This window comes from Lagenorhynchus albirostris, chromosome 19, assembly GCF_949774975.1.
Source record: "Lagenorhynchus albirostris chromosome 19, mLagAlb1.1, whole genome shotgun sequence".
In the NCBI taxonomy this organism is placed as follows: domain Eukaryota; kingdom Metazoa; phylum Chordata; class Mammalia; order Artiodactyla; family Delphinidae; genus Lagenorhynchus; species Lagenorhynchus albirostris.
This window is the reverse complement of record NC_083113.1, coordinates 30,984,597-31,004,675: the sequence shown is the minus strand read 5'-3', so window position 1 is coordinate 31,004,675 and position 20,079 is coordinate 30,984,597.

Below are 20,079 nucleotides of genomic sequence, written 5' to 3'. Positions count from 1 at the left end.
AGTGTTCTGCCTATGTTTTCCTCTAAGAGTTTTGTAGTGTCTGGCCTTACATTTAGGTCTTTATTCCATTTTGAGTTTATTTTTGTGTATGGTGTTAGAGAGTGTTCTAATTTCATTCTTTTACATTTAGCTGTCCAGTTTTCCCAGCTCCACTTATTGAAGTAGCTGTCTTTAGTCTATTATATATTCTGGCCTCCTTTGTCATAGATTAGGTGACCATAGGTGCATGGGTTTATCTCTGGGCTTTCTATCCTGTACCATTGATCTATATTTCTGTTTTTGTTCCAGTACCATATTGTCTTGATTACTGTAGCTTTATAGTATAGTCTGAAGTCAGGGAGCCTGATTCCTCCAGCTCCGTTTTTTTCCTCAAGATTGCTTTTGCTATTCAAGGTCTTTTGTGTTTCCATAAAAATTGTAAAACTTTTTGTTCTAGTTCTGTGAAAAATGCCATTGGTAATTTGATAGGGATTGCATTGAATATGTAGTTTACTTTGGGTAGTATAACCATTTTCACAATATTGATTTTTCCAATCCAAGAACATGGTATGTTTCTCCATCTGTTTTTGTTGTCTTTGATTTCTTTCATCAGTATCTTATAGTTTTCTGTGTACATGTCTTTTGCCTCCTTAGGTTGGTTTATTCCTAGGTATTTCATTCTTTTGGCTGAAATGGTAAATGGGATTAATTTCTCTTTCTGATCTTTTGTTGTTAGAGTATAGGAATGTAAGATATTTCTGTGTATTAATTTTGTATCCTGTGACTTTACTAAATTCATCAGTTAGCTCTAGTAGTTTTCTGGTGACATCTTTAGGATTTTCTATATATAGTATCATGTCATCTGCAAACAGTGATAGTTTTACTTCTTTGCCAATTTGGATTCCTTTTATTTCTTTTTCTTCTCTGATTGCTATGGCTAGGGCTTCCAAAACTATGTTGAATAATAGTGGTGAGAGTGGGCAACCTTGTCTTGTTCCTGATCTTAGAGGAAATGCTTTCAGTTTTTCACCATTGAGAATAATGTTTGCTGTGGGTTTGTCAGATATTGCCTTTATTATGTCGAGGTAGGTTCCCTCTATGCCCACTTCCTGGAGAGTTTTTATCATAAATGGGTGTTGAATTTTGTCAAAAGCTTTTTCTGCATCTATTGAGATGATCATATGGTTTTTATTCTTCAGTTTGTTAATATGGTGTATCACATTGATTGATTTGCATATATTGAAGAATCCTTGCATTCCTGGGATAAATCCCACTTGATCAAGGTGTGTGATCTTTTTAATGTGTTGTTGGATTGAGTTTGCTAGTATTTTGTTGAGGATTTTTGTGTCTATGTTCATCAGTGATATTGGTCTGTAATTTTCTTTTTTTGTGATATCTTTGTCTGGTTTTGGTATCAGGATGATGGTGGCCCCATAGAATGAGTTTGGGAGTGTTCCTCCCTCTGCAATTTTTTGGAAGAGTTTGAGAAGGATGGGTGTTAGCTCTTCTCTAAATGTTTGATAGAATTCACCTGTGAAGCCATCTGGTCCTGGACTTTTGTTTGTTGGAAGATTTTTAATCACAGTTTCAATTTCATCACTTGTGATTTGTCTGTTCATATTTTCTGTTTCTTTCTGATTCAGTCGTGGAAGTTTGTACTCTTCTAAGAATTTGTCCATTTCTTCCAGGTTATCCATTTTATTGGCATAGAGTTGTCTGTAGTAGTCTCTTACGATCCTTTGTATTTCTGTGGTGTCAGTTGTAACTTCTCCTTTTTCATTTCTAAGTTTGTTGATTTGAGTCCTCTCCCTTTTTTTCTTGATGACTCTGCCTAAAGGTTTATCTGTTTTTTTTATCTTCTCAAAGAACCAGCTTTTAGTTTTACTGATCTTTGCTATTGTTTTTTTTTCATTTCTATATCATTTATTTCTGCTCTGATCTTTATGCTTTCTTTACTAACTTTGGGTTTTGTTTGTTCTTCTTTCTCTAGTTGCTCTAGGTATAAGATTAGGTTGTTTATTTGAGATTTTTCTTGTTTCTTGAGGTAGGATTGTATTGCTATAAACTTCCCTCTTAGAACTGCTTTTGCTGCATCCCATAGGTTTTGTTCATTTGTTTCTAGGTATTTTTTTTTTGTTTCCTCTTTGATTTCTTCAGTGATCTCTAGGTTATTTAGTAGCAATATTGTTTAGCCTCCATGTGTTTGTGTTTTTTATAGTTTTTTTCCTGTAATTGATTTCTAATCTCATAGCATTGTGGTTGTTCCATATGTTTTAAAGTGACCGGGCGTGAGGAAGGGGTGGACAGTGGGCAGAGAAGATTGAAACAATGACTAGGTGTTGGTAGGCATTAAAGCTGAGAACAGCAGACTTATTTGATTATTCTCTCTACTTCTATATATGCTTGAAATTTTCTATAATAAATTTAAAAATAAACAGGATAATGTAATAGAATGAGCAGGGTTAGTGATGGAGAGGGAAATCAGGGAAGTCTCTCTGAAGTTCAATGGCAATGAGCCAGCCACATGGGGATAGAGGGGAGGGGGATTCCAGGCATAGGGAACAGCAAGTACATCACCAAGATTACTCAACTCTAGCTAAGAAATAACCTTGTAAAGCCTTGGAAAATGCCACTTACACATTTTCTGAATGATCGGATCAGCCAAGAGAAGATGTCTAATTAGCAACTGAAAATATTGCTGCTTTGAAAATGATGCTGATTTTCAGTAGGGTTTCTTCTGTCCAAATGGAGATGTATGTGTGCAAACCTTATGCTTCGGATTAAAATTTCAAGTGTTTTAAATTTTGATTAGGATTATTTGAATTTAAAAAATCTTAATTGCCTTATTGTCTTCATCGTTTGCTGTCTGATTCCACCACTGGGATCCATCCTGCACCTGCTGGAGTTCCACAAGCTGCCAGTTCAAACAGCCGCATGTCAGTGAATAAAAGGAAAAGACAGTTTTTTATGTTTGTGAAATACTGCACCAATGCATGTAGTGTAAAATAGGCCAGTGTGGTCCCAGCTGAATAGTAAGAGGGTGATTTATTCCCAAGGCTCTGTTTCCATTTTTGCTGTTTATGATAGCATATCAACGGAGCTTTTTGAGTGAATTACCACCTTGTATTCAGGCTGGGACCATGCATTATTACATATGTAAGTATAAATGTTGATGCAAATGAGTTTTCTTAATGAAATGAGAGGCAGTTTATTTTTCCTTGCTTAATGGGTGGTTCTGAGGACCAGATTTATTTTCCAAAAGTGAGTACATGCTTATTTTTCAATTTGTCATCCATTTTTAGCACGAGCACCCCAATAATTCAGATCTGTAGATCTTTACGCTTTCACATGTTAATGTGGAATTTTTTTTTCATTTCTAAACTGAAATCAATTTCAATGTGATTTATCATCAGAGAACTGCCTTATGTAAAATGCTTAAGTGAATGAAGTAATAACTTTAAGCCTCTCAGTTAGAGGGCAATTTTCAGATTCTGAGGTCTGAATAAATGGTGAGATCCCTGGGTCACATTTTCATTTCATTCATGACACTCTGTGCTTTAGTTATTACTAAGTTTGGGAATGTTTAGCAGCTTCAGATGAGCTGAATTGCTTTTAAATATTGCTGAATTTTACTTTATACAATTTGAGCTACTTTGCTTGGGTGTTGCTTGCTATTCTATTATCGCCTTACCTGAACCAGCTGGCCAAGTCTGGAGTTTATTTCACTCTTCATAAATGAGGATACTAATGCGGAGCCCTGGGCTCTTTCTTTGCATATGAAATTAACCACAGCTTCCTTGCTTTGAAAAGTAGAGTCAGTTGAGGATTTGCTTAGTAAACACTTGTCCAGAGATTGCAGAGGGAGAACCAGGCTGAAGGAAGTGCGGTACAGAAGTGTTTCTCTCCCAGCTTTGAAGAGGTGAAGGATCAGGTGAGCAGATCTCAAAGACAGACAGGAGTGTGCCCACCAAGCCTTCTTGTGTCAGTTTGGGGGTTAATTGGGCGGCACCTCTGAGAGCATAATGTGAGTTTAGGGACAATGACCTCTTTCTTTTCACAGGCCAGACATCTCCTAATAATAGTAATAGTATTTAATAATAATCTTTCTTTATTATACTTACATATAACTAATATATAATAATAAATATATATATTATACTAATATATAGGATTTATATTGTAATAATAACAACATTATTATTATTCAAATACTTATGGAGCACTTACTGGGTCCAGGCACTATGTTAAGTATCTAACGTGTTATCTCATTTAATCTCCAAAACAACCTTCCAAGGTAAGAACCACTATAATCTCCATTTTACAAATAAAGAAGCAGAGACTCAGAGAAGTTAAGCAATTTGGCCAGGGTCACCCAGCGAATAAGTGGAGGAACGGCGATTTAAAAGCAGTCTGGCCTCAAAGCATTCTTCACCTCGCAAGCCTCTACTTTAGCAAGGTTTCCGCCTATGGAGGAATGCTCCTCTGTGCAGTGTTTGTGAAAACCCCCACAATCTCTCCTCCTGCGGAAGGGAAAGGAGATTATGTAGCCAGGTGGTGGGTGAGAGGGCCAACTTTAAAAGTCAGACAGATCTGGTTAAGTTCCAGCTCTGGGGCTGTCATTTCAGCTGCATGGCTTTGCATAAGTTGCTTGACCTCTGTCTGCCTCGGTTTCCCCACCTACAGTATGGAGATGCTAATGATACTATTGTTATTGTGAAGAATTAGTGAAGTAAGGCCACATCCAATGGGTCAGAACCTACTGGCACTAGCTACCCTTAAACTAAAATCTTACACCAGATTTATTCAGGTGGGAGCTGCCTCTGGGAGCTATTTTAAAGGGGCTTATCAATTTGCATTTCTAATTACCCTCTAACTACCTGCCTGCCCAGTCCTCTGAGGACTTGCTCGGTGATTGATGTGATACCACTTAGAAATTTCTTTGAGTTCCTCAGAAGAAAGATTTTCTGTACAATCCAGCTGGTGGTGTTACCGTTTAGAGGCATCTGAAAACCTAACTGTGCCGTTGATACGCTCATAGGGAGTTGAAAGGGGGATTATCTTTTAAGACCGGAGAATGTTGATGTTTGCAAATATTTTCTAGCTGCCTCTCCTAATACTGCAAATTGACTGCAGAGATAATGGGCAAAGGATGACATCATACAAAACAGCAGCCTTTTAAGTGCAAGAGCTGGAGGAACCACTTAGAGTAATTAGGAAATCCTTAAACAAGTGTTTGCAAAGTATTGACTCACCCTTAAGGTTGGCTTCTTTTTCCCCTGGCATCCACCTCGGAAAAATCTGACCTTGAGTAATTATCTACCCACTGGCTTTCAGCACCAGGAGAAGAAAGGTTCCGGGTCGCCGTCTGGTTGCGTGTGGACAGCACCGCTGAACCCGAGTGCAGTTAACAAGCGAGGAGCTGTTTGGGAAAAGTGCTCTCAGACAGACGAACTGTTCAGAGTGGCGTTCCATGAGGCCCCTGCTAGATGCTCTGGGATAAAGTGCCAACTTCCTTTCCTCTTGCTTGTGTGGACTGTGTGTGGAGATCCAGGGCATTCCTTCTGATGGAGAAACGTGGCCCACACTGATTGCTGATGCCCTCGAAGGCAGTAGTCCCCATTATAGTTTCCTTTCTGCCCCTGTACATCCCAGGGCTCTTTAGGTTCTGTATCAGGCCCTTTCCTCGATGCCCTGTCACAGGGTGCTTTGGGAAGCCAGCAGAGAGAACAGTGACCTGGGGCTCACCCATCCTCTGAGCATGCATGTAGAAGCCATTCCCTTGGAACCTCCCCTGTGTCACTCTTGCTCTGGTCTTCTGTTCCCCTCTCTCCCTTCTGCTCAATTTTTTATGGGGCTTCCCTGGTGGCGCAGTGGTTGAGAGTCCGCCTGCCAATGCAGGGGACACGGGTTCGTGCCCCTGTCCGGGAAGATCCCACATGCCGCGGAGCGGCTGGGCCCGTGAGCCATGGCTGCTGAGCCTGCGCGTCTGGAGCCTGTGCTCCGCAACGGGAGAGGCCACAACAGTGAGAGGCCCACGTAGCGGAAAAAAAAAAAAAAATTTAAGAATTTTTAAGATAAGAATTGAGTAATATTTAGGAATAACAACAGAACTTGAAATCAGGTTGAACTACAACAGTACAAGTTGAGATATTTAATATTGTACTTATTCTTAGACTCGGCAGTTGAAATCGTGTCCCAGGGTAAATGGTGATATTTTCCTCATTAAAATATCATGAGGGGGGCTTCCCTGGTGGTGCAGTGGTTAAGAATCCGCCTGCCAATACAGGGGACATGGGTTCGAGCCCTGGTCCGGGAAGATCCCACAGGCTGCGGAGCGACTAAGCCCATGCGCCACAACTACTGAGCCTGCGCTCTAGAGCCTGCGAGCCACAACTACTGAGCCCACGTGCCACAACTACTGAAGCCCGTGTGCCTAGAGCCTGTGCTCCGCAGCAACAGAAGCCACCGCAATGAGAAGCCCGTGCACCGCAATGAAGAGTAGCCCCCGCTCGCTGCAACTGAAGAAAGACCACACACAGCAACAGAGACCCAACACAGCCAAAAATTAATTAATTAATTAATTAATTAATTAAAAGCTATTATGACAGATGAATTACACTTTTTGCCCACTTGATTTGTAACAGTAATTTATAACATTATATGTTTCATGTGGACAGCATTATAATTTGACTCTGTCTACACTACAGCACGCTCACCACTAAAAGTTTAGTTGTCATCCACTACCATACGCTGACTCCCTTTACCCACTTCACCCTCCTCCACCCCCTTCCCCTCTCATCACCAGTGTTCTCTGTATCTACGTGTTGTTTTTGTTTTGTTTGTTTGCTTATTCACTTTTTATATTCCACATATTGAAATCGTATGGTATTTGTCTGTCTCTGTCTATTTCACTCAGCATAATCTCAGAGAAATGCAAATCAAAACTGTAATGAGGTATCACCTCACACCAGTCAGAATGGCCATCATCAGTGTACACACTGCTATATTTAAAATAGATAACCAACAAGGATCTACTGCATAGCACAGGGAACACTGCTCAATATTCTGTAATAACCTAAATGGGAAAAGAATTTGAAAAAGAATAGATACATGTATATTTATAACTGAATCACTTTGCTGTACACGTGAAACTAATACAACATTTTTAATCAACCATGCTCCAATATAAAATAAAATTTTTTTTTTAAAGTCTACAAACAATGAATGCTGGAGAGGGTGTGGAGAAAAGGGAACCCTTCTACACTGTTGGTGGGCATGTAAATTGGTACAGCCACTATGGAGAACAGTATGGAGGTTCCTTCAAAAACTAAAAACAGAACTCCCATATGATCTAGCAATCTCACTCCCGGGCATATATCCAGAGAAAACCATAATTTGAAAAGATACACACACCCCAATGTTCATTGCAGCACTATTTACAATAGCCAGGACATGGAAACAACATAAATGTCTATCAACAGAGGAAATGATGAAGAAGATGTGGTACAATGGAATATTACTCAGCCATAAAAAAGAGCAAAATAATGCCATCTGCAGCAACATGGATGGACCTAGAGATTATCAAACAAAGTGAAGTAAGTCAGACAGAGAAAGACAAATATCATATGATATCACTTATATGTGGAATCTAATTTTTAAAAATGATGCAAATGAACTTATTTACAAAACAGAAACAGACTCACAGATTTCAAAAACAAACTTATAGTTACCAAAGGGGAAATGGGTGGGAGGGATAAATTAGGAGATTGGGGTTAACATACACACACTATTATATATAAAATAGATAATGCACAAGGACCTACTGTATAGCACAGGGAACTCTACTCAATATTCTGTAATAACCTATATGGGTAAAGAATCTGAAAAAGAATGAATATATGTATATGTATAACTGAACCCCTTGGCTGTATGCCTGAAACTAACACAACATTGTAAATCAACTGTACTCCAATAAAATTTTTTAAAAAATAGCACCTCAGCATAATAATACCTTCGGGGGCAAGTCTTAATCCTCAAAAAGTAATAATGGGGTTTAATGGAGTTCAACAAAGAGGAGATCCACCATCATACATTAGCTTTTCAGATTCAAAACTATCTAAATTCCAAAGGAAATAAAAGGCATACAAAGAATTGGGGAGAAAAGTTTCCAAATAGATTAGAGCACAGGGATTCAGATTTTCTGCTGTGTTATTTTTCTTAATGATGCTCAAATTTCACATGGTAATTTCTTTTTTTTGTTGTTTTTGTTTGTTTGTTTGTTTTGCGGTATGCGGGCCTCTCACTGTTGTGGCCTCTCCCGTTGCGGAGCACAGGCTCCGGACGCGCAGGCTCAGCGGCCATGGCTCACGGGCCCAGCCGCTCCGCGGCACGTGGGATCTTCCCAGACCGGGGCACGAACCCGTGTCCCCTGCTTCGGCAGGCGGACTCTCAACCACTGCGCCACCAGGGAAGCCCTAATTTACCTTTTTTAAAGCAGTAAAGTAACATGATCAAATTTGTATCTCAAGATCCTTTGGGCTGCATTGTTAGGAAGGAGGTGAAGGTGGTAGGGAGACCAGCTGAGCCAGAGTCCACATGAAAAATGGCGGTGTCTCAGATGAAGGTCCTGGAGATGGCTCATGGAGAGACAGATCAGAAAAGGACTGTTTCTGCAGGAAAAATTGACAAGCCTTGGCGAGACTGGATGGAGGTGGGGGCTGGTGAGGGAGAGGAAGATACCAGGGATGGATTCTGGATATCTGCCTTCAAGCAGCCGTTTACACGGAAGGAAAACCCTGAAGAACAGCGAACTTGGAGGTGGAAGAGAAATATGAGGGAATGAAGCATCACAATGATTTCTTACTTCGTATTTAAGACCTCTGACTCTCTGGGTAGTCTGGGAGTAGAAGACAGGACCCCATGTAGATGGTCCATTCTTGTCCTCAGAAGTTTATGATGATGTGGAGCCCAGGTGTTTTCACAGCATCAACACTGATATCCCATTTCTTTTTTTTCTTTTTTTAATTTTTATTTATTTTCTTTATTTTTGGCTGCATTGGGTCTTCGTTGCTGCGCGCGGGCTTTTCTCTAGTTGTGTCAAGTGGGGGCTACTCTTTGTTGCAGTGCGCGTGCTTCTCATTGCAGTGGCTTCTCTTGTTGCGGAGCATGGGCTCTAGGCACACAGGCTTCAGTAGTTGTGGCACGTGGGCTCAGTAGTTGTGGCTTGCGGGCTCTAGAGGGCAGGCTCAGTAGTTGTGGTGCACGGGCTTAGTTGCTCCACGGCATGTGGGATCTTCCCGGACCAGGGCTCGAACCTGTGTCCCCTGCATTGACAGGCGGATTCCCAACCACTGCGCCACCAAGGAAGCCCTTATATCCCATTTCTTAACACATGCTAGACTTCACATCTCTCCTGTTGGGGACGTAAGTGTATTCACTGCCAAATTTCTATATCATTTAATGCCTTTTGATAATGAATATAAATCATCCATCCACTCACCACCCAAAATGGAGGGATCGATCTGTTTTCCATCCCAAGTTGAGCTCTGCTATCCATATTCTTCTCCTGGTAACCACGGAGTGTGCAATTCTTAAGATATATTTTAACAAGTTTTCTTGAGTCATTTTAATAAGTTCTTTAAAAGAAACGGTGTATATTTTTTTCGGGAAGTAAACGATGGCATTTGTGCCATTATAAATCATGATGGATTTCCATATTCTCTGAACCTTTTTTTCTCTTAGAAAGGAAAATTAAGGTTGCTGTAGCAGGGGATCACTTTCATTATCTTTAGCATACAAATGATCTTTTAAAAAGATTTTCTTCCTTTACATATGTACAGTATCAGTGATATAATTTACATTGCATCCTTCATATTAACACTCTGATCCATCATCGCTAACAATGCAGGGTCTTTGTGTGAGAGGCTGTCGGACAAATGTTTTAGCTTGTGGGAAGAAAATTGTTAGCATTTGAATAGAGAATGGTACAGGAAGGATTAATAGCCTACTTTGATGGATTAGAATGTAGGGAAATTGCTCAATATTAATATGAAAATGTTTGTGAATTGGTGGCAAGGTGCTGTCAATGGAAAATGATTATGTCTACAAGGCCTTATCAGTTGAGACTTGACTCTTAGCTAAGACTTTCACACAGAAGACTGATGAGGGGCTTGGAAGATGGCTGGCTCAGGGAGCCTGGACAGAAACCCACCATTCCACCAGTGGAGTCCTCCTGTCACTTTGGGTGCCCTTTCTGTATTACTGTACATCTTTATATTAACATATCTGAATGTGCATTTATAATAGAAGAGGAAGGAAAGTGTGGGCAATGTTATTATATTTATAATTTAGACTTCCCATTTTGGAAACCCCATCAGAAACAAGCAGGTTTTTGTTGCACAGACAATCTAGCTCCCTTTAACTGAACTTTTGGTCTGTGTACAATGGTTTCCAAGATGGTAATTTGCAAGGATGGTCAACAGTTCAAAAACCATGATATGAAAATGATTGTTTAATACTAGTGTCAACAGACTCAGTCAGAACCAGCCTAATTCTAGAAGGATGTCTGTGAGGTTTGGGGGAGTGGGGTATTAAAAAGTCGTATTTGGTAAAAAAAAAAAAAAAAAAGTCATATTTGCAAAACTGCACTCTGGTGCTTTAAAAATATCTTAGGTATTAATTTACCTTTGAAAATAGATTTAGTACAGAACATTCAGATTCATGACAAAAGGGAAACTAATAAAGCGCTGTTGCCTCTACAAACAATCTGAAACAATAGCTGGCTCTTTTTGCCCATCTGATGGGGTACCCACCAGTGTCGGGCAGCCTCATCCTGCACCGGTGCGGTAACGCTGTCATTCAGTCTCACTGAGTGTCATCAGAGTAGAAATGACAGGCTGGGCAGCGGGAAACACTGCTCTTAAAATCAACGCACTGTCTCTTCCAAGAACGGAATGCTCAACAGGGTCCTTGGACTATATGTTTCCGATTTAAGTTTCATATTTAATGCTAGAGCAGACTTTTCCAGCTTCAGTACTATTGGCATTTGGGGCAGAAAAAGTCTTCGCTGTGGGAGCCGTCCTGGGCATTGTAGATATTTAGCAGCATCTCTGGCCTCCACGCACTAGATGCCAGTAGCATCCGCCCCCAGTTGTGATGACCAAAAATATCTCAGACGCTGCCAAATGTCCCCTGCGGCACAACTCCTCTCCTCCCACCAGCTGAGGACCACTGGGCTAAAGGCGAGAAAGGTTACCATGAGTTACGCACAAATATTACTGTTGGAATTAAAAAATATATGATGTTAAATTATTCTCTCCTTAAAATACTGTAAAAGGTGAGATTCCATGACGTTTATTTACACATTTTATTTATTGATTGTTTTATTTACACGTTTTTAAAACAGGAATACTAGCAACTGTCTATTGAATGCTAGTGAGTTCCCCAGCATCGAACGCTTGAACATCATTATATGGTCCTCAGAATTGGGTGAAATGATTCCTCTTTAACAGGAACTGAGGCTTCAGGCGTTAAACCACTAGCCCAAAGTCAATTTGCTAAGATGGCACAAATGGGACTCAGAGCCGACTGACCCTGACAGCAGTGCCTCCTCAGCGCATCTGTGTGTTCCCGGCGGGGAGGTCCTCACTACAAATGGCTCCATTGTGCCCCTCACAGCCTCCTGTGCTTGGTGAATCTCAGCCTCCACCCATAACCCCTAAATGGAGCTCTGAGAGGCTGCCTCTTTCCCAGGCTGCTGAAGGGTCGCCAGGCAACATGGCAGCGGGGGCGGAGTGTGTCATGAACCCCGGGGTCCTGTTGGAAAGTGAAGCATTGTTCAGCTCTCCATGGCGCCTTGCACCTTTCTTGCTGCATTAGGCTGACATCCCCGCTGCACGGATCCACTCCTGCAAGGTACAGAAACCTGAAATAACAACGCTAGGTATAACCAAGAAGCCTAGAGACCGTGCAGTGCTTCCTCTTTCCCCATAGTCTCTATAGGTGAGACGCCCTAAAATGGTGACATCACTTCATCCTGGCCTGGTATCCAGTAGTTTTAGTCTCGTTGGCACAGTTAAGTATGGAGCCTGCACAAAAATAAACGCACATCTGCATACATATGCCAATTGACATAGATTTTCAGGGAGGTCATCGGACCTGCCAAGACTTCTTTCCCTAGACTCCAGATTAAGAACTCATTTCCTGACAAGTATGTGGGCTCTCCAAGAATTTTATCCTAACTCAGAGTAGCACCTTTTTCTTTAAAAAAAAAAAATCCATTTTGGACATACTGGGATCTAATTTATGGAAATGAGCAGTTATAGTCACCAGCAAGGGTACACTGGGGAGGAGAGGTGACAGCCTCCCCGGGCCCGGCGATGTGCATTTAAGAGGGCTGACAGTTCGCGAGGCCAGCTGTGGCAGATGTGTCCCCCGCGTGCCCCTGGGATTGGCAGCTTCATTATTGCTGTCGTCTGTGTTTGTGGAGTGCCGACCCTGCGCGCCAGCCAGGCCTTTCCCAGGTAGAGATGTTCATTGTAAGCTATTAATTCCCAGGCAAAGACAGAGTCAAGATGGAGGGCTGGCAGCTCTTAATGCCTCCGCTGGACTTTCTGCTTTAATTCCTCCTTGTCTGTGGCTCAGGGCTGCCAACCTCCATCCTGTCTGTTGCCATCTTGGCCCAGATTCCCCTCTTCTTTTTTGAATTAAAAACTTTCCCCTAAAGTTATACATGTTCTTAGTTCTAAAAAAATTCAATAAAGCTCCCCCTTGCCTCTCCAAGTTCCCTTTTCACTCACCCCAATCCCACTCTCTACAAGTGACTCATTGCTTTCTGATGTATCTCTGTGCACATATTTCCATGTTTTCTAAATCACGTCTGTAGAGCTTTTTCTTTATTTTGAAATCTAGGTATTGTCTGTTAACTTTCCACTGTAGAATATGCGGCTCTGGCTCTTCATGCATTTCCCTACCACTGCCCCCAGCACACACACACGCCTGGCAGCACAGGCCCCCTTCCAGCCACCTTCCTCCCAATGAGTTGTCACAATTTGTATTTAGTTCAATATTTGGCATTTACCTCATTTTGATAATGTCAGCATAACCCACGATTGAGCCATCGATTATATTATGATTATATTTCGTTCTTGTATAACTGTTTGTTTTCTCTGGAGTTGCTTATAGCCTTGTTTTCTAGGTACCTCTCAGTAATTCACCTGCAGGCTATCAAAACTGTGACTGTCTTCTCAGCATTTTTAAACACATCTGTTATTTCATCAGTTTTGGGATTCCTCTAGGAGGCGTCCCTGTGGTCTCCAGCACCACTCCATTCTCCTGCTCAGTCTGGACTGGCTGCCCTCTAGACTGCCTTCCTGGTCTTTCTTCACCATCATCCCAGGGGACCCCTTTAGTCTCCTTATTAGGTTAGATCTTTGTTTCCTGTCCTTATCTTTTGGTGGGCATCATCTAGTAACTTCTGATCGTGGGTTCATGTCACACACATTCTCTGAGACTGAAAATGCCTTTTTCCTAACCTCACCAACAAATGTCAAGGTTGCAAGTGACCCCATTTCAAAACATCATAAAAACCTCTTACCGTTTCCCCTACCTTACCGCTCCCAGGGCATCAACATGTTTCTGTAGTCGTAGGCTTTTTCCAGCTCTTAGGAGCATTGAGTATAACCCTGTAATCTATTTCTCACTGACGTCTCAGCACTAATAACAGCCTACATTGTATAGCCCTTCACTGTGTAGCAAGCGCTGCCATAGACATACCTCACTGCAGGAGGCAGGTAAACATTACGAATGTTGTGTCTGAGGAAGCTGAGGCTAACTCGGGACCGCACTGTTCATAAATGGGGTATGCGGGGAGTCAGGGTTCTGGCCCCCAGTGAGTGCCCGAGAGCTTGCGAGACCAACAACACGTGTGCTTGTGGCACCACAAAAACAGAGGCACCACAGAAATTTTTGTTTCGATGAGCTTAGGCAGAATTTTGCATTAGGAAATTCTTCCAATGAGCTGTTTTTTGTATCAGCTAACATGTTTCGGATAAGTTTCACATTTTATGGTTTTATAAGTTTTGAAGTCTATATGGTAGGTCAAGGGAGCACCGTAATATTTTCGGGGTTCAGGGCTTATATTTTCAGGTTTAGGTTTGCTTCAGGTTAGATGATTTGCTCCCCGTAACCCCACACCCACCTACTCTACCTTGATTAAATGAAGTTAATTTCTAGAACTATGCTTTAGTTAGGTCCATCTTAGGAAACCAACTTTTAGGAATTGACCAAAAACTCCTTCAAGAATGTTCTGTTGACTGAACAGTTTTGCAGTTGAAAAGGAAGGAAAGGGTTTTATATGCAAATCACCAGGAGAGAATTTTCCACCTGTACTCTCTCTCTCTCCCTGACATTTTGCCCTGATCTTTATTCCATTTCCTTCCACCATGCTAGGGGGCTGGTGTTACTGATGGTGGTAGGTGGGAAAAGAAAAAGTCAAAACAGTAGAATTCCACTGACCTTTATCAGAGTTTATGAACCACTTTTGGTTTCCAGGAAGAGTAAATTGCAAGTGCAAAGGCCCCGTGTCCCTTTTGAGGCTCCCATTCCCTCGATGCTCTGCTTTCTCAGATAGCAGCTAGCTAATTTTTAAAGTACTTTTTAAAGTAATTAAAAAGTAATTCCTGTTGAAGTACTCTGGATTAATGTCGTTTAAACATAGCTTGAAAAACATGTTTAGAGACTATACCTTAATCCAAAGAGGGAAGAGAAGTAGTGGAATTTCTGATCATGGCAGGCAGGGGACTTCTGTACTTTTTCAGCCATGGGGAACAGCCCACCTAGAGAAGCAACAAGGTACAGATGAAACAGGAAGTATTTGAGATCAGGAGGCTCCTCTGGTAACCCCTGTTGTCCTATCCTGGCTGCGTGATCGGAGTCACTCCTTACTGTAAATTGAGATAATATAAAACATGCATGCCTTAACCTGTATCTCAAATGCAGAGGGGATAGCAAAGTGCTTTGTAATGCGGTACAGTATGTGAAAGACATTTGCATCCCGGTAAGCATTAAATGCATGTTAATTTCAATTTCATTTCCTAACATTTTCATGCCAACATATAGTACTCTCACATAACCCCCTCACAGAAGGTATATTTCTGTACCTCATTTTTCCATACCGGCCAAAACCCAGATTTTCTTTCCTTGGATGCAGTCTGCATAAAATTAAATGTGTGTAAGTGTGTGTATCAGTGAGGGCTTGGGGTTGCAAACACAGAGGTGGATTCTCTTATCTTAAGTAGAAAGGGGAATTTAGTCAAAGTTTATTGGGGTGTATAGAATTGATATTCAAAATAGTAACCGATAGGGTCTGGCACTGTCCAGTCAGAAGGGGGCTGGAACAGGTTCCTGGTGGCCTCCTGCTGTTCTGGGCGTTAACCCCTAGGTTTCCGGATGATGGGGAAAGCTGGGCAGGTTACAAGGAAGGGGCCTTAGCCAGGGCAGCAGGTAGATACAGTTGGGGAGCTTGGAGCCATGGCTATTTACTGATGGGAGAAGAAGTACTTCAACATTTTCACCTCTGGCGTGGGTTCACTAATGCAGATCCACTGAGCATCAGCTCTGGCTGAGAGAGAGACCAAGAGAACCAGGCTGGTTCCCATATAGGAGGGATGATGCCTCCCGTATCTCTAACGAGACCTTCCGGGAGGCCACGGTCACTGATTCTGCACATCACTGCTGGGAGGGAATTGCTAACTGTGCCTGCATGTCTGTGGCATTCATGCAGGATGCAAAGTCCCGCATGGGAACATCAGGCCGGCTGAGGGTAGGCATGCCCCCTGCCTGCCAGGGAATGACGCGGGCAACGTGACTTCCTACTACGACATAGCCAATGGGGATTCTTCCAAGGAGAAAAGGGCTTTGGATGCCGCGTACCCAATGTCCACTAGAATGAAGGTTTAATGTCGGGACAAAGATGCTTTCTGTAAGGTGGTCTCTAAACCTGTTTCTCCTTCTTTCCTGCATCAGGAGAGGAACTCTGTAAACAAATCATCATCGTCGTCACAAAAAGACCTTAAAAAACCACAAGGTGATCGGCAGTGTGTTGCCAAGCTCAAGGTCACCTTGGATTTTCATCTTGACTGCCATGCTTTTCTTCTCATTAAAATATTTGACAAGAATTCTTTGCATGGACGAGCAGCTCCAAGCACCCCAGACCCACACTGTTCTCACAAAGATGTTGTCCTGTCAGAGGAAATAATTGTGCTGCCAGCTGAAAACCAGTATCTGTGTTATACACACATTAACACAGAAATCTGGTATTCGTACCGGTACAGTGCCAGAAGATATTGCACGACTTTTTGAGGAAATAACATATATTTCCTTCCTCTTATGTTACTTATGAGTGGCCTGAAAAGTAGGGTTTACATCTTCATTTGTTTCCGGATCCCTGCTGCACTTGGCAAAAAGCTCTGATCACAGTTGATGGTTGAAAATGTTTATTGAGTTGGACAGTGTTGTTGGAAACTGCAAGAACATGACTACGTCCTAAGTCTAAGAAGTTGTATATGGGAGGAAGTCAAGTATAGTGGTTAGTATTACAGGCGGGAGGACCAACTGTCCCAGTTTGCCTGGGACTGGGAGGGTGCCCAGGATAGAGGACATACAGGGCTAAAACTGGGAAAGTCAGAGGCTACCAGACAACCTGGATTTGAATTCTGGTTCTACCACTTGTCAACTGCGTGACTCAGTTTTCTACTAGTATTTAAAATGCAAATAATGACACATTTATTACTGGGCTTTGGAAATACATATGCTAATGTGTATAAAGTACTTAGGACCACGGTGGCTCAGAATACACGCTCAGTTAATGTTGACAAATAGTAAATTGTTATAATGCCTGACTATAATGTCTCCCACCAGAGCCCAGAAAATGCTTCCATGAATATCATTCTTAGCATTTGTAAGTCCTTTTAAGATGCTGTGTGTTGGGCTTCCCTGGCGGTGCAGTGGTTAAGAATACACCTGCCAATGCAGGGAACACAGGTTCGAGCCCTGGTCCAGGAGGATCCCACATGCCGCGGAGCAACTAAGCCCGTGCACCACAACTACTGACCTGTGCTCTAGAGCCCGCAAGCCACAACTACTGAGCCCACGTGCCACAACTACTGAAGCTCGCGCACCTAGAGCCTGTGCTCCGCAACAAGAGAAGCCACTGCAATGAGAAGCCCACGCTCCACAACGAAGAGTAGCCCCCGCTCACCGCAACTAGAGAAAGCCCGTGTGCAGCAACAGAGACCCAACGCAGCCAAAAATAAATAAATAAAAATTAATTAATTAAAAAAAATGCTGTGTGTTGTAAGATTTTTTAGGTGGCTGTTGTACTATCTGACTCTCCCCGTGACGCGCGCGCACACACACACACACACACACACACACACACACACACACACACACACACACACACACACACACACACACACACACACACACACACACACACACACACACACACACACCTCCCCAACACAATGCTGGTGGTTTTCATACTGGCAACTAGAGGATTTCCCAAAATTATCCAGGGGAAAAGAAAAGGAAAGTGGGGGAGGTGAGTATTTAGCCTCCACTACCTAAATAAATACCATCGGAATGCCACCGTGGCTCTGATCTCTTTGATTTCCCCCTCTCTCTGATAGAAATGTTCCTTTGCCCCAATTTCATGAACAAGCTTAAATCAGTGTGTAAATATTTTGCCATCATTAGGGCCTGATTTCTTCATCTAAGTATTCAGAAGTCTTTAGTCCACATGTGAAAGAACACAGAGGCCTTATCATCTTACATGGAAACCAAGGCATGTGCTGAAAGCTAACCCAGGAAGGAATAATAGTGGTCTGTAAGGCAAAGACTTGCCAGCTCTCTGAGCTAGCACTCCCCTGAGCCAACGAGGCCCACTTGCTGTTAGCCCAGCCTTGCTTTTAAGTGAGTTTCGGCTCCATGAGCTCAGATCATGAGGATGAAAAGAAGAAATGGTCGATAATCTGGGTGTTTTGTCTGTGCTGTCAAATATGTGGGCGTGGGGAATGTCTGTGTGGCTGAGTTCTGACTCTGTTATACAAGGCCTGAATCCTTTGTTTTTCTCCTTAGACTGTAAGATCCACTCAGGGTGAGCTACACTCAGAATTGTAAGGTAGCTGCAGTGTTTTCTTGTTTCCTCCTGCTTTTTAGAAGAAAGAAGCAAAGAAACAGGAAGCAAATTAATGGAAACCTTTAGTTAAAAAGACATTAAAGAAACAGGATACGATAGAGTGTCAGTAAGCGTTACCTGGCTTGGTGTTTCCAAGCGTAGGACACATGTCGCTGGAGGGGGGTGAAAAGATTTTAGGTGGAGCATTAAATAACAGAGACTTCCATAGCGATAAAGACTCCCTTTTCTAGTCTTTAATCCCTTTACCTCCATCTGGAAGAAAGTCTCAGCTGGGTGCTAGTATGTCTCTTAACATCCCTCCAACACTAGCTAACCTGCCAAAGATCAGTGGCCTAAGGTCCAACCCTTCAGTAGGCAACAGAATCTCTCTGGAATTTAATAACATTGCTTTACTTGCTTTTTGTCTAATTTTCATATTTGCCTTCTTTTCCGTTTATGGCACTGCATAAAGTTTTTCTTTTTAAATAAAAGTGTGCATATTTAAAGAAAGCCATTAAGTCATTGTAGTAAGGTCAGTGTACAGATATGGCAAAACTCATAAAGGAAATCTGTAAATAGTCCAATTTTAGGAACCAATGACCAAGTCCTTCACTGTGAAGAGACAGCGTAATCCTTTCATTCATCCATCCATTCACCCATGTACCCATCCATCCATCCTCCATCCATCCATCCACCGATCTTTCCATCCTCCGTTCATCCTTTCATCCATCCACCTATCCATCCATCCAACAAATATTTCTTGAGTATCTATTATGTTGTGCTGAACCCTGCGGATCAGGGGGCAAAGTCCTTGGTCTTAAGGAGTAGTAGGGGAGGTAGACGGCAATCAAATCAACAAATAAGTATATAAAATAATGTCAGAAATAAAATGAAGGAAAAAACCCAAGGGACTAGAGAGTGACAGAAGGTTCTATTTTTGACAGAGTGGTGAGGAGAGAGCCCTCAGAGCATCTGAGGAGATGCCATTGAGCAAAGCTGGAATGAAGTCGGGTGTGAACTCTCATATATTTGGAGGAAAAGCATTTCAGGAAGATGGAACAGCCAGTGCAAAGTCCTGAGGCAGGAGGGTGCCTGGGATGGTGTGGTTACAGCAGAGTGAACAAGGGGTACAAGATGTGACTGGAGGTCTGGGCGGGACTGGAGTCACGTAGGGCCTTTTATTCCTAGTGAAATGGGAGCCATTTGAGTGTCTTGAGCAAAGAAAACATGATCTGAACTACGTTTTTAAAGGTCACTCCGGCTGCTGTGCAGAGAAGAGATGGGGAAGGGTGTGGAGACATGAGGAGGGTCCTACAGGCTGTTCCAGGCTGTGGCTTCTACCCACACGGTGGTGTTGAGAAATTTAAGCACCCAAGGCTGGGGACCTTTATTAACCATTTCTAAGGGATGAGTGAAAACTGCATAAGACTCTCTCTTCTTTCTACTCTGAATGGTCTCCACAGGTCTCCCATCCCAAATACACAGTGGACTGAACCATCTGCAAGTCTAACGTGTTATAATCCCTCTGTCCCACACTTCTAACTAGGTGTTTAAGAGAAGCCACATTCCCATCTCATCTCAGCAAAGAAAGCCCAAACCTCACCAAGGACAGAATGAGATTACTAGGAGATTGCGCACAATTCTCTTAAAAGAACCTGTCATATAATCTACCTTCCATCCGGCCCCACCCTTCTGGCAGTCCAGTCCATTCACTGCTGAAGATCACCAGAGACGCTCTTAAAGTGCTTCCTCGGACTTATCTTTTAGGCTCCATCAGCCAATTCTTATGATCCGATAACAGAAGCTATGCTCAGGAAGCTGTCAGGACCACCAGCTCACCACGTTAAAATGGAATTATCAGGCTGAAATCAGAAGCCATTTAAATCTTCAACAAGCTCTCACTACGGCTGTTGATTCAGGAG